The sequence below is a fragment of the Ambystoma mexicanum genome, chromosome 2p (assembly GCF_040938575.1).
Source record: "Ambystoma mexicanum isolate Mex_15411 chromosome 2p, UKY_AmexF1_1, whole genome shotgun sequence".
Taxonomy (NCBI): Eukaryota; Metazoa; Chordata; class Amphibia; order Caudata; family Ambystomatidae; genus Ambystoma; species Ambystoma mexicanum.
Genome location: NC_090923.1, coordinates 820794478 through 820807541, shown reverse-complemented (window position 1 = coordinate 820807541; position 13064 = coordinate 820794478). Strand labels below are relative to the sequence as shown.

Below are 13064 nucleotides of genomic sequence, written 5' to 3'. Positions count from 1 at the left end.
AACACCCACTGAGAAGAGCCCAGCAGATAAGATCACATGTGTCTCCACTTTCTCACCTATCAGTAACTCACTCAGAAAAATAATACTAAAAAATTGGCATATCATTACAACTCCAGATTTTTCTCCTGCAACACCTCGATTTGCATTTAAAAGGCAATCTAATCTTAGAGACAAGCTTGTACACACGTATCCTACCGCACGAAAACCTTTACCCTCTCAAACCACCTTGTGGTCATTGCCACCGGTAGTAGGACATTTCAAATGTGGTTCTTGTTCGGTTTGCTCTTTAACCACAAACCTTAAAACACTGCAACTATATGAAATGAAATGGACCCTGACGAGTTTTTCCAACTGTAACACTCCATGGGCCATCTATGGCATAAAATGCCCTTGCAATTTACTATATGTGGGTAAAACAAAACGCCCGGTAAAACAAAGAATATGTGAGCATCGCTCATGTATCAAAAATAAAATCGAGAACAAACCAATGGTGGCACATTTCACCCAATTAAAACACTCATATAATGACCTGAGGTGGTTTGTAATTCAAACCATTGCAGCTCCAGCCAGAGGGGGGAATAGAGACCTACTCCTCACTAAACAGGAAGAGAAATGGATTTTTAATTTGAATACCGTTAAAACGGGGCTTAAATACGACAGTAGAGTGGTCCCTTTTCTTCTAAATCCTTCTTCTGACTCCTTTCTTAATGGCTTCCACATTGTTCTGTTTTTTTTTAAAAAAAAATGGCTTTCTTTTGCTCTTCAAAAAAGTGTTCCTTTTGCCTTAAAGAGTTCTTACATTTTTTTTTTTCACAACAAACAAAATGTTTTTGGGCCTATAAGAGAACTAGACCCGTTAAGCATTGTTACCAGTCAGACACACATCGATTCTGGTCCCGACTCACTTTATGAAGAGAACTAGACACTTTAAGCATTGTTACCAGTCAGACACACATCGATTCTGGTCCCGACTCACTCTATAAAAGATGTAGATTACCGTGGAATGAGGTTGAATAATACAACGATACAAAATAAATGAAACAGTTCCTCAATTTCCCTTGAGAAATCTTTCGAGGTCTGTTCATATGCGATAATTTAGCAAACTACTAAATACAAACATGACAATCACAGTTTAGCATCGTTTTGCATACATTGCGATATTCCAAACGATTCCTCAAGAAAAACTCTGTTTCTTTAAGCGCAACCAATCCGTGTATTCTTACACGCCGCCTTCTTCTCCTTTCTTTCGTTGATTGCATTATTCAATCAACACAAGTTACGTCATCTCTCTAAACTACTTAAATACTCAGCTGAGCGCGTGTACAGCTGTTCATGGAAGCACGTAGGCTCCAAGCAGCTAATTGACACGGCTTCACGGCTTCACTGGCTTTGCTGCCAGTAACACCATGGACATCCCGGGTTCCAGACGCGTTTGAAAGCACAGCATAGGCGCGCCCGTGCAGGCGAAGCCTGGCTGACTTTCTTTTAGAGGTAAGCAAATACCATCACTTTAGGCCTCTGTAAGCAACCCTGTAAAACTTCTACTTGAACTTAGCACATAAGCGATTGCCCTAATTTAGTCCGCCTTTTCTCTTCTGCTTTCTTTTCCGCTTACACCAGGTCACGTTTAAGCTACATAGCTGCAATCATAGTTATCATCCTAAACGAGCCTACGTTCAAGAAACTTTAAAGGTAACAACAGTTCCTGGCGGCCTTTTTGTAAAATTAGAAAGCCGGCATTTACAATAACAATTTGAATCTAAAATTCGGGCATTTTTGTCGTTTTCAGGCTTGAATAGGTTTTCTTCAGTGTCTACAATGGCGCACCAAAACCAATTAACTCAAAAAAGTTTTACACTCTCTTCTCGATCCTAAAAAACATCTTTCGAGGACAACAATGGTAAGCATTGGCTCCCATTATTCACCAAAAAGGGCTCAATAACAACACAATTGTGTTTAAACCCTGTAGTGAAGTTAAAAGTGTTCTCTCTTTTTCAACAGTTCATGTTGCAAAGGGAACAGCACATTAACCTTTAGTTGCGTGTGAAAATTGTGAATAATTTTTCTTGATGGATTACGCTCATGGCCAACATATAGGCGACCTTTCCATTTTAAATGAACAATTATCACTAATCAAAGAAAACAACTTTACTACTTCTATATAAACTAATTGTTATATTTGAAAAGAAATAGATCTCAAAAATGCAAGATATGGTTAAATGTCTGATACCTTTTCTTTTGCATATACCTTGGCTGCAGTCAGTGATGATTAAAATGTTGTGTACTGCCTACCGGGCGCCCCGCCACTGTCACACCGTTAATGTTTTAAACAACTGTTTTTTATCAACCACTTTCTCATGATGCTTTCTTTCGATTTATATTTTTATGTATATGTGATATGTTCATGTTTGTTTACCTTGTAGTGGGTTTCGTGCCTTTTCTAATGACACAGCACAATGTTTATGAAGTACTCAACACTGTCAAACCATTAGAACATCTCGTTTCTCCTTTGTCCTGAAGACGGCTACACCTGCACCAACAGACAGCGTTTTTTTGTGCATTGCCTGATTTCTTTTAGTGTCAATAGCCGAAACATATGTCGACTTTCACAAAAGTAAACCTAACAAATATCATAGGTTTTTTTTCATATGATAGAGCTAGTTCGATCTGTAAATGCTCTACTCTTCACCAGTTGATGTGGGTCATTGAGTGCTCACCCACTGGGTCCCTACTATTTTCGTTTTCCATGATTTTATCCCACTGTTATCAATTTGTCAATCTGGTATGTTGATCCCACTTTACCTCAGCTATAGTGCACATGTATTGTTGTTTTTTAGTAAATAATCTTTTAGAGGCACTGTATTGTGACCAAAAATAAAAAACTCAGTTTTAATTGTCACTATTGAGTGGTTGTTTTTCTCTTTCAAATAAGTCTTTTTTGTCACAACTTTATATGAACAAAGTTGAAATAATCTTCTGTAATTTGAATTCTAGTCAATTGTGATTTTCACATCAAAATGTTTTTTAAAAATTCTGTTTTGTTTTAGAACAAATTAACGAGTGTATAGGTGGTTGTTTCTCCCAGCGACAGACACACTTTTCACCTGACTGCAGGACCAAGGTCCCAGGGTCATCACCTCCCTCTCTCTCCCCCTGGGGGTTTTTCCAATAAAATTTTCACTGCAATGGCACATTCCAAATTAACCTCAGAGAAAATAGACACTAACGCAAAAACAGCAACCTCCAGTCCACAAATAGTTTGTCTGGAGTACATTTGGATTTTGAAGGAACAAGAAATCAGACAAAATCTGTGCAAATCACCAGATTTTACAGCACGCAGAATATGGTTGCCCCGCGTCATTGTGTAACATCCATGCTAGTGCAGGTTTCCCGCACCCATGTGGAAACACAACCTAATAGTGTGGGACATTTTGTCAATTTCCAGCACTGGTTGGGACCCATTGGTGTCAGCTCCTTCCCTGATGCGTGCCTTTGGACATGCTCTAGTGACCTGACACCCAGGTAGATTTTGGGGGCCAGGCAGGAGCACCTTGAAGCAGCGTTCCTGGTATTATTCCTCACCTTAAGATGTTACCGTGTTATCGCGATCTGAACACGTTGGTCCGCGGAATCTTCCTGTAGATACACAGAATTGTTTTGGGCATTTGTCTGCTCCAGTCAAACGAGAAGCGGAGAAGCTGCTTTGCTGATTCCGTGACTCACAATAGTTACTGTACTTTCTTTGTTTTCTGTGGTAAGCCTCAGTTTTGCCAGGACATAAATCCTGTCTTCACGCCGAATTGGTTTAATCCTGTTTGGATAGCCATAATGTGGAAAAAAACACAACTAGCAAAGCCATGAGTATTAGCTTTTGTGTATGCATGGGATAGGTATTTGCCAGGCACTGCCATAATGGTACTGCCTGGCCATGAGATGGCAACAGCTGGTAATTGTTGGGAGTAGCTGGACATAAGATCTTAGTGCCTGGCTAATGCTTATCTAATACCTATATAAAATATACTACTGTTGGCTTTTGCCACTTCATGACTTCTGTGCAAGGAACTGATACAAGGACACATATGCTGCTTATGAATCAAGTTGCTGAAGGTACATTTGATTAAGATATTTTGTTTCACAACAGGGGCTCATTTACAGCAGATATTATCCCTTAACTCTTTGAAATAATACTGGCAGGCCTTATACAGAACACAGTTTAATGTTGTGACATGATGGTGCTAGCCAAAGAGATCTGAGGAGGGGGTGGCTGATCACAAACATGGTTAAGATAGTATTTATCACATCAGGAGCTCATTTACAGCAGATATTAAGCCTCTAACTCTTAGATGACTGCTTAGAAATAACACTGGCAGGCCCTATAGAGCACAATGTTTGATGTTACGACATGATGGTGCTAGCCAAAGCGATCTGAGGTGGTTGTGTTTAAAGTAGAGATAGGCAGGAAGTGGTGAGAATGTCCATAGGGATTAGCATGGCACTGGGCGGTAAATCGGTAGGTAAATAACCAAATAGGCCCAAAGGCTGTGTGCATATACCTACATCCTATCGCCCTCCAATCTGTACTGTTGTGCAGTAGATTCATGCTAAAGAGCCAGCTAATACCAAACACTCATAAAAAAAAGCACTAAGTAAAGTCTATAATAGCAGCAGAATTATTGAGGATTGAGAACCGCGTAATAGGGAATATGATGAGATCATTAAGTCTGGTGAAAAGAGGAGGGGGCCACGAGCCTTTGGCACTCACCGCGGAGCTCATTTTGGAACTGTTACATCTAAAGCTAGAATTGAGCTCCATACACATCAGGAAGTGTTAAGACGTATTCAGTGACTTCATCTCCCAAACTGTGAAAGTGGTACATTTCATTCCGGTAAATTTCATGGTGGTGGTGAATTATGTATGGGATGAAGGACCCCCTATCGTGCGTTGTAAGAATATTGCAAGTCCCCGAGGAGTTTGGTGACCAGATACAGGAACGAGGCGGAAATGAAACTGTATTCTGGAGATGCCTCCTTGCAGTGCCAGGATGCCACGGCTTTGCCAGCCGTTGCTAGAATTGGTAGAAATGTCCCCTGGGGGCACCCGTCGGTGTCAGACAAAAGCAGGAGAGTGCACTGAGATATGGGGAAAGGATAGGGGTGGATTGATAGGAGTGGGAAAAAGTGTAACACGCAGGCATAACACAATGCCCGGTGTTATAGGGTGAGTTGGAAAGGTCACAGATCATTAGAACATGTTAAGCAAAATAATTAGGATTGAAGCTTGATAGTCCTCATGATCCTGAATGTAAGACTATACGTTCCAGCATATAACATAATATGAGTTTGGGATACAACGGTATTTTACAGGCTTAAATAAACACAGTGAATGAAAATGCATGATAAGCTCACAAGATTGTAGTCATTTTTTCAGCTGGCATGCAGCTTGTCATGCACTACTCTTATGTCTAATCATACAGTATTCATACTTCGTAAAGGACATGATACAGACACTGGTGACTCCCAAAGACCAACTCACTGCTCTGCCTGTAGCCAGCTTCCCATTGTAAATGCTGTGTAAAAACAAAGAGATGTGTTGAAAAGATATTTCAGGAAAACCCAGTTGGAGATCCAGTACCAGCTTATTGATTTATTTGTACTTGAAATGCAAAATGAAATTAATATGAACCGTTTCAGGATTTTCTGAGAAGAGTTAACAGCTGATCCTGGACCTTCAAAGTACTAGCGTCCAGAACAGCCTTGCGCTTCACCCGTGGGTACGCCTCCCAGTGTGTCACTGCCATAGTCTGATAGCAGTTCTTTCTGCAAACCTTGAGGACTGCAAACTATTTTTGATAGATTTAGGCTCTGTGGCAAAGCGGGCCAAAAGGCGCACTGTTGCCATGCTCCGTAAACTATAAGCCTCATTTCAGTTTGTGCGCATTCAGAGGAAATCCTCGCCAGAAATATGTGTGGGGGCATTCTCGGCATCCGCACATTCTAATGGCAAAAGTCTGTGTGGGGGCGTGGTTCCCACACTATTCAGTTGTGTTTCCACATGGGGGCGTGCAACCTGCACCAGCATGGATGTTACACAATGCCGCGGGGCAACCCTATTCTGAATCCTGTAAAAACCGGTGATTTGCACAGATAACGTCTGATTTCTTGTTCCTTCAAAATCCAAATATACTACAGGCAAACTGTGACGAAGCAAATTCCGGGGTACCAGTGGTGAAAATCGATTTCCAAAGCATCAATCCATCCCACACCCCTAATACTCCTCTCAACCTTCCCCTCTCCTCTCCATACTCGACTCCTACCTTCTCTCTCCCCTCCCTACTCTTCCTACTCACTCCTCTGGCCCCACTCTTGATCTTATCTTTATCTCAAACTTTTCCTCCTCACCTGTTTCTTCACTTCCCAACTAGCTTTCTTATCATGCCTTACTCTCCTTCTCCCTCACTCCCCCCTCCTCCTCGTCCGCCCCTCTTTCTCCCCCTCTTCCTTCTCCCGACAGATCTCCACAACTTTAGCCCTTCCCGCTTTTTCGACTCCTCTTCCCTTCCCCCTCTCTCCTTCTCATCTATCTCGGCCAATGACGCCCTCTATTCCCTGTCCTCCTTCTATCTCCTGCAGTCTCTACCAACTCTACTCCTTTACCTCCTTCCGCCCTTCTCGCAAACCGTCTCAACCTTGGCTTTCCCCTCACCTTCTGTCCATGCGTTGTCTCCTCCGTCGCCTTCAACAAAGCTGGCTCAAATCCTGCTCTCTGGCTAACCAAACCTCCTATTTCTCTCTTTATGACTCTTGCCTGAACTCAGCCAAACGTTCCCACCACTGTAACCTTCTCCATTAACAAGCCTCGCAACCTCGCTGTATTTTCCAAACCCTCTCTCGTCTTCTCTCCCCGCCAACTCCTGACCCCTCTGCTAACTCTCCTCTGTCTCCTTCCAACTTTGCTGACTTCTTTTCTTCCAAAATTCCCTCCCTATGCCAAAACATCCTCCTCTCCCCTTTCTTTCCCCCTCCTCCATCTTCTCTCTCTCCCCTTCTGCTTGCATGTCTAACTTCTCTCCTTTCACTCCGTCCAGGGTTTCCCTTCTCGTATCCAAAACTCACCCTACTGCTGCCCACTCTGATCCCCTTCCCACCCTCCTTATTCCTAAGATTTACCCGCTCCTCATTCCCTACTTAACCACCTTCTTCAACATTTGTCTCTCCTCCGCTACCTTTCCTTCAGTCTTCAAACACGCTACTATCATCCCCATCCTGAAGAAACCTTCTGCTAACCCTCTTCTTGCTTCCAACTTTCATCCAATCTCGCTCCTTCCTTTCTTCTCTAAGTTTCTTGAATGCCTAGTCTACTTTCGACTCTCAGCTTTTGTATCCACTCATTCTCTCCTCCCCCCCTCAATCTGGATTCCGCCCTAAACACTCCACTGAGACTGCTCTCACTTATGTTCTCAACTCCCTCCTTACCGCTTGATACGCTAAGCAATCCTCTGTCCTTATCCTCCTCGACCTTTCTGCTGCCTTTGAGACCGTTGATCACTCCTTACTCCTCAATACTCTTTCTTCCTTTGGCTTCAAAGGCTCTGTCCACAATTCGCTTTCCTCTTACCTCTCCAATCGTTCTTTTGCTGTCTCCTGGAGCGGCCGCACCTCCTCCAACATCCCCTTGGACTACGGTGTCCCCCATGGCTCTGTACTCGGCCCTTTTCTTTATATTTATATTTCTTTATACCTCCCTTCTTGCCCCCATTATCGCCTCATTCGGTGTCTCTCGCCATTTCTATGCAGATGACACCCAGCTTTTCCTCTCCTTCTCTTCTTTCACTCCTGACCTTCATCTCAACTTATCTTCCTGCCTTACGGCTATCAGAAACTGGATGTCATCCCACTTTCTCTCCCTCAACACTGACAAGACAGAAGTCCTCTTCTTTCCTTCTAACACACTTCCCCCCTTCATCCACTTCCCCCTTCCAACCTTCCCATCTCTGCTCAAGCCCGCAATCTAGGTCTCCACTTTGACTCCCCCCTCCTTTTTCCACCATATTTCTCTCACCTCTAGCGCCTGTCGCTACCATCTCTTCAATATTCGCAAAGATCCGCTCCTCCCTCGCCTTCCATGCCTCTAAACTCTTAATCTTTTCCCTCATCTTCTCTCGTCTGTTCTACTGCTCTTGTCTTCTTTTCTTTCTGCCTGCCTCTCATCTAGCCCCCCTCAAATCCCTCAACCACTCCTCTATCCATACACTTTGTCTCCTTGCTCCTCGCAACTCCATTTCCTCCTTGCTCTCTTACCTTGGCTGGCTTCCCTTTCACCCCCAACTTAAATTCCAATTCCTCTGTCTTGTTCTCAAATCTCTCCATGACCTTTCCCCCCCCCCATCTTTCTTCTCTCCTCTCATTCTACACTCCCTCCCGGTCCCTCCACTCTGCTGATCTCTTCTTACTCACTGTTCCCCCGTCCCCATGCGCCTCGTCGCATTTCCGTTCCTTTCAGCTCTTGGCCCCCCTACATTGGGACTCTCTACCTCTCTCTATTCGCTCCATCCCCACCTACCCCTCCTTCTGTGCCTCCCTGAAATCTCTTCTTCTCCATTCCCCCACCTGACCTCCCTCCCTACCTTCACTCTTCTCCTACTTCCCTATTCTCCCTCCTACCCACCTTCCTACTCTCTCCTTTCCCTTATCCCTCTTCCTATCCCCCTTGAAACATCATCTTTCCCCTTGTCTACCTCCTCATTTCCCTTACTCCTCACCTCTTCCCTCACCTTCTTCCACCTAGGTAAATTATTCTACATATTGTTTCACTGGTTTGTTTCAGGATTGTATATATGCTTCTTTCATTATTCTTGTATCCTGTTGTTATATTGTAAAGCGCTTTGGATTAAAGCGCTATATAAACCTAGTAAATAAAAATACAAATACTCCGGAATGGATCTGAACAGATTGGATTAAACATGCATACAATTATAATTATAAACCTCCTTGTTCAATTTTGGTAACGTGGACGGAACAGCAGGCCTATCTCCTCTAAAGGTCACAGATAGTTGGTTATTTGCAATACAGCGAAAATAAAATTATTACCCATTGATAAAAGGTGTGTCCAGTTAAGGTTGTATAAAACTATCAACTTTATTATTATCACAACAGACAATCTAATACCACTACTAAATACAATCCACCCTGTAAAGGAATGCAAAGAACAGACAGTTTCTAAGAAGGAAAAGGGATGCACTCTGGATACAGACAGGAGGGTAGCTGGTATGGGTAATAACCACAATATTTTGGCTCTTGCCTTCAGCAAAAAGGGAGAAATGGTCTTAAAATGTCTCTAGGGGCCTTCTGGGAAGGACCAGTGGGAAAGAACCAACATGTATCTTTTACTGTGGTTGTTCTTGGTGCTTGACAGCGTCGAGAAAGCTTCAGGGAGCTTTTCAGGCTCCTGCGACAGAGTTTGAGACAGGAGTCAGTGGTGGGTATCAGGTAGCAAGATGGTTCGGTGAGTGAAGCTTGGCGAACGGCTGGAAGATTGCCTTCACAGCAACTTGATGTCAGGAATCGTCTCAGTGCTGATTGGAGGTTCTAAAACGCTGGTTGAGACATCTCAGGTTCATTCAGCAACTGTGGGTTGACGGTGGTAGCTCGAGGCTTGACGGTCAGTGTTGCAGGTGGTTGCAGATCGAGGGACTCGATTGGCTTGAGAAGGTCGTTTAAGGCAGACAGCAGCTGGCGATTCTAATTGCACTTCTCTCTGCCTCTTTAATGGCTTGCGTTGTCCTTTAAGGCAGATGGCCCAGAGCTAGGGAGTGTGTTGCAGGCAGCTGCCTTGTCCTTGGTTTCGGGTTCAGAGATTTTCTGGCACTCCCTGTCCAGGGAGCTTTCTTCAGGGCCTATCAGGTCACGATGTGTGCTGGATGGGTACCCGTTCTGAAGTGGCTGGAGGGTCTTCCGAATTCTTTTCTCTCTCTGTTCCCTGGGAGAAGTTAAGGGGTGGGATCTTGCTTCCCTCTTTCGATGTTCCTGGACTTCCTTCACTGGCGGGAGCTTTAAGGCAGACTGTACCTACAGCCAAGGTCAAAGAATGAGTTCTTCTTTATGCTTCAAGTGAACTCTTCAGATGATCAGTTTAAATAGGGGGTCCAGACCTCTTTTAAAGCCAAGTGGGACACAGTGATTGGTGTAGGCTGAGCCTACCTTAGTGAACCAATCCTGGGGTCCCTACCAACAATACTCTGTATGTGTGAGGTCATAACCAGAGTGCTTTGCACCCGGAAAGGTAAAGGGGTGACACAGGAACGAGGGGTGTCCCAGAACCACAATGACAGAACCCTTCTCTCAAGAGAAAAATCCCTGGGCTCACTCCCTGGTGTTACCAGGTCCCGCCCATCTTCTTCTTTGCTGTGATCAATGGTTAATGGTGGTTAATGGTTCTCCCTGTGTGGTCCCTTTTTAAAGTGGTAGGTCTCCCTTGAAGAAGCTGAGAGACCAGACTCTCTGGTTTCTGCAAACCACATTCTATGAATGGGGTCGCCCTAGCGGGGGTGGTCTACTGCAACAATAGACCCAGACATGTCAGTTCACTGTCATTGATACTGAGGGCGGGAGCTGACTTCAGGTTGACACATGTGCATATGAAAGTTTGTTGGGTTTCCTGTCGCCTTTGTTTTGCTCTGCAGCCAGGCCCCCCGTGGGCCTGCTTGAAGTACCCTCTACTGATATGTTAATCATTGCCACCAGCTGCAGGCCGGTTCCATGGAGCCTTCGTCAGTTCATCAGGCTGCACATGGCAGGGGGAAGATTGTCCTCCCCTTCCTTGGGATGACATCAAGCCCTTCTCTGCTTTCACATTTCAACTAAATATGACAGCAGGGACTGTACCTGTAGGCTGTGACCACAAAAGTGATGGGTGGCTGTGTCCAGACCCACACATTTTCCTGAGGTAGGTCAACCATCATCCATTTATTTAAATATTTCAAAAAAGCCCAGGCGAGCCTACGTCCACCATGCAGATTGTTGAATTCCACACACCAACCATTTGTGGATTGGAGGCTGCTCTGTTTGCATTAGTGTCTATTTTCTCTGAGGTGAATTTGGAATTTGCCATTGCAGTGTCATTTTCATGACAAAAAGCAACCGGGAATGGCCGTCAGCATACTGTAAAGTGTGTGGAACACTGCACGGATTTCTTCACCCTACACCACACCCACACAGTAGTTTAATTATCTGGAAGCTCAGCATTTCAGGAAGAAACACAATCCCACTGTCAGGTGGGGACATTCCAACAGTTTACATTAGTTATTTTGATTCACTTTGTTTTTCTTTTACTGATTGCATGCATCTCTCATCAAAAAGATGGCATGTAGTATGCCGTATAGGGTCGATAGCCGTAGGGGCATTTAGTCTATAATGGACAACGGGTTGCCGATCTGCCGCCCACTATAGAGAATCCAAAACCTGGTTTCCTTTTACATCTCAGGTTCCCAGCGTGCATGCCTAGTGGACCACGCAAAGCCAGGGCGTGTTGCTTCCCCGGCCTTGCATGGCTCATTTGGGTTCCAGGCGGGGAAACTACAGGCCTGAATGTGTGTATGGTGTGCTCCTGCATCTCCCCACACATTTAGCTCTATGTGGGTGGTGAGATGGAGGCACTCCTCTGGCACCACTGCACATTCCAGGAGACGGGAAGCTCTCCCTGCTTCCTGTCTACGCAGAGCGCAGGACTGTAGTCTTGCAGAGTTAGAGAGAAACAGATAAGGAAAAAAAAACATTTTTTAATATTTGCATGCAAGCATGGCAGCTGTGTAACTATGTATGTATAGGGTAAAAGCTGTCTGTGTACGTGCACGTATGAGGGTGCAATTGGAATGGTGTGCGTGGTTGTGAATGTGTGTGTGAATGTAAATGCAGTGTGAATGTTCTGGATGCGTCTCTGCATGATTGCTTGAGACAGGTGCTGTATCGGGTGTGCCCGCTTGTGTGATATGTATGAATGCGGGTATGCATTCAAGGCTGTGTCCTTGTGGGGCATTTGGGCACACAACCAGTAAGGACATGTTACTTAGCATGGCATGGCATTTTTAAAAAAGGCGCTCAGGACAAAGTCAATAAGATGAGGGTTCTTACGTGGGGGTGAGCGTTTCTACAGCTGGCAATGACAACATTTCTTACTGTGGCATTGCTTTTTATGTTGGTTTGTTCTTACCCGTGAGGTGCGGGCATACAGCAAGGCCATATTATCGTACTGTTGCATGACATTGCATACTGGTTTTAAGAACAAAGCCAACATGATGAGTGTTCCTCAGAAGGGAGGGGCATTTGTGCAGACATCAAAGACATGCTTTCTTACTGTGGCATTGCATTTTATTTGCCAGTAAGGGCAGAGCCAACATGATGGGTTAGAGGCCTTTCTGCAAATTGCAAGAACATGTCTTCTTACTGTGGGATGGTATTTTTTATTGGTGTTCAGGGCAAAGCCAACATGATGATGTTCTTAACTGGGAGTGTGGGGGTGGGAGGGGGCATTTGTGCACGAGAGCGAAGCCATTTTCCTTACCATGGTATGTTATTGTATATTAGCATTAACGGCAAAGGCACCATAATTCGTGATGAGTGGTCTTACATATCAGGGAGGGGGTATCAAGGTCATGTTTTTTAATGTAGCATGAAATTGTATACTGCTTGTGAGGGCAACACCAACATCATGAGTGTTTTTACACTTTACACAGGGGGAATATGTGAGCAGCCAGCAAAGACATGTTTTCTTTTTGTGGCTTTGCTCTGTTTCTTGGTGTTAAGGGCTATAGCATGGCAATTTCTACTGGCATCAAAGATACATCCAAAATAAGTGTTCTTCTGTGGCCATATTGACCTACTTTGGTGTAACCAGAAAGGTCTTCTTACTGAGGCATTGATTGTTCACTGGTGTTAAGGACGAAGACAACATGATGAGTGTCCATGCACAAGGGGAGTATTGGTGCCACCAGCCAATTCATGTTTTGTTACTGTTGCATTGGGTCTCATTATGAGTCCGGCGGTAGCCTTGTGGGTAAGATCGGCAGGCT

The 13064-nt window shown here is 44.4% G+C and overlaps 1 long non-coding RNA gene across 1 annotated transcript; it reads left to right on the top strand.

The window, feature by feature from the left end:
- The first annotated feature begins 1370 nt into the window (after positions 1 to 1370).
- LOC138565940 (uncharacterized) lies at positions 1371 to 2899 on the top strand. Its single transcript, XR_011301723.1, has 4 exons — positions 1371 to 1491; positions 1621 to 1692; positions 1790 to 1900; positions 2424 to 2899. It is a non-coding gene; the product is annotated as an uncharacterized lncRNA (long non-coding RNA).
- The last annotated feature ends 10165 nt before the right edge of the window (positions 2900 to 13064 follow it).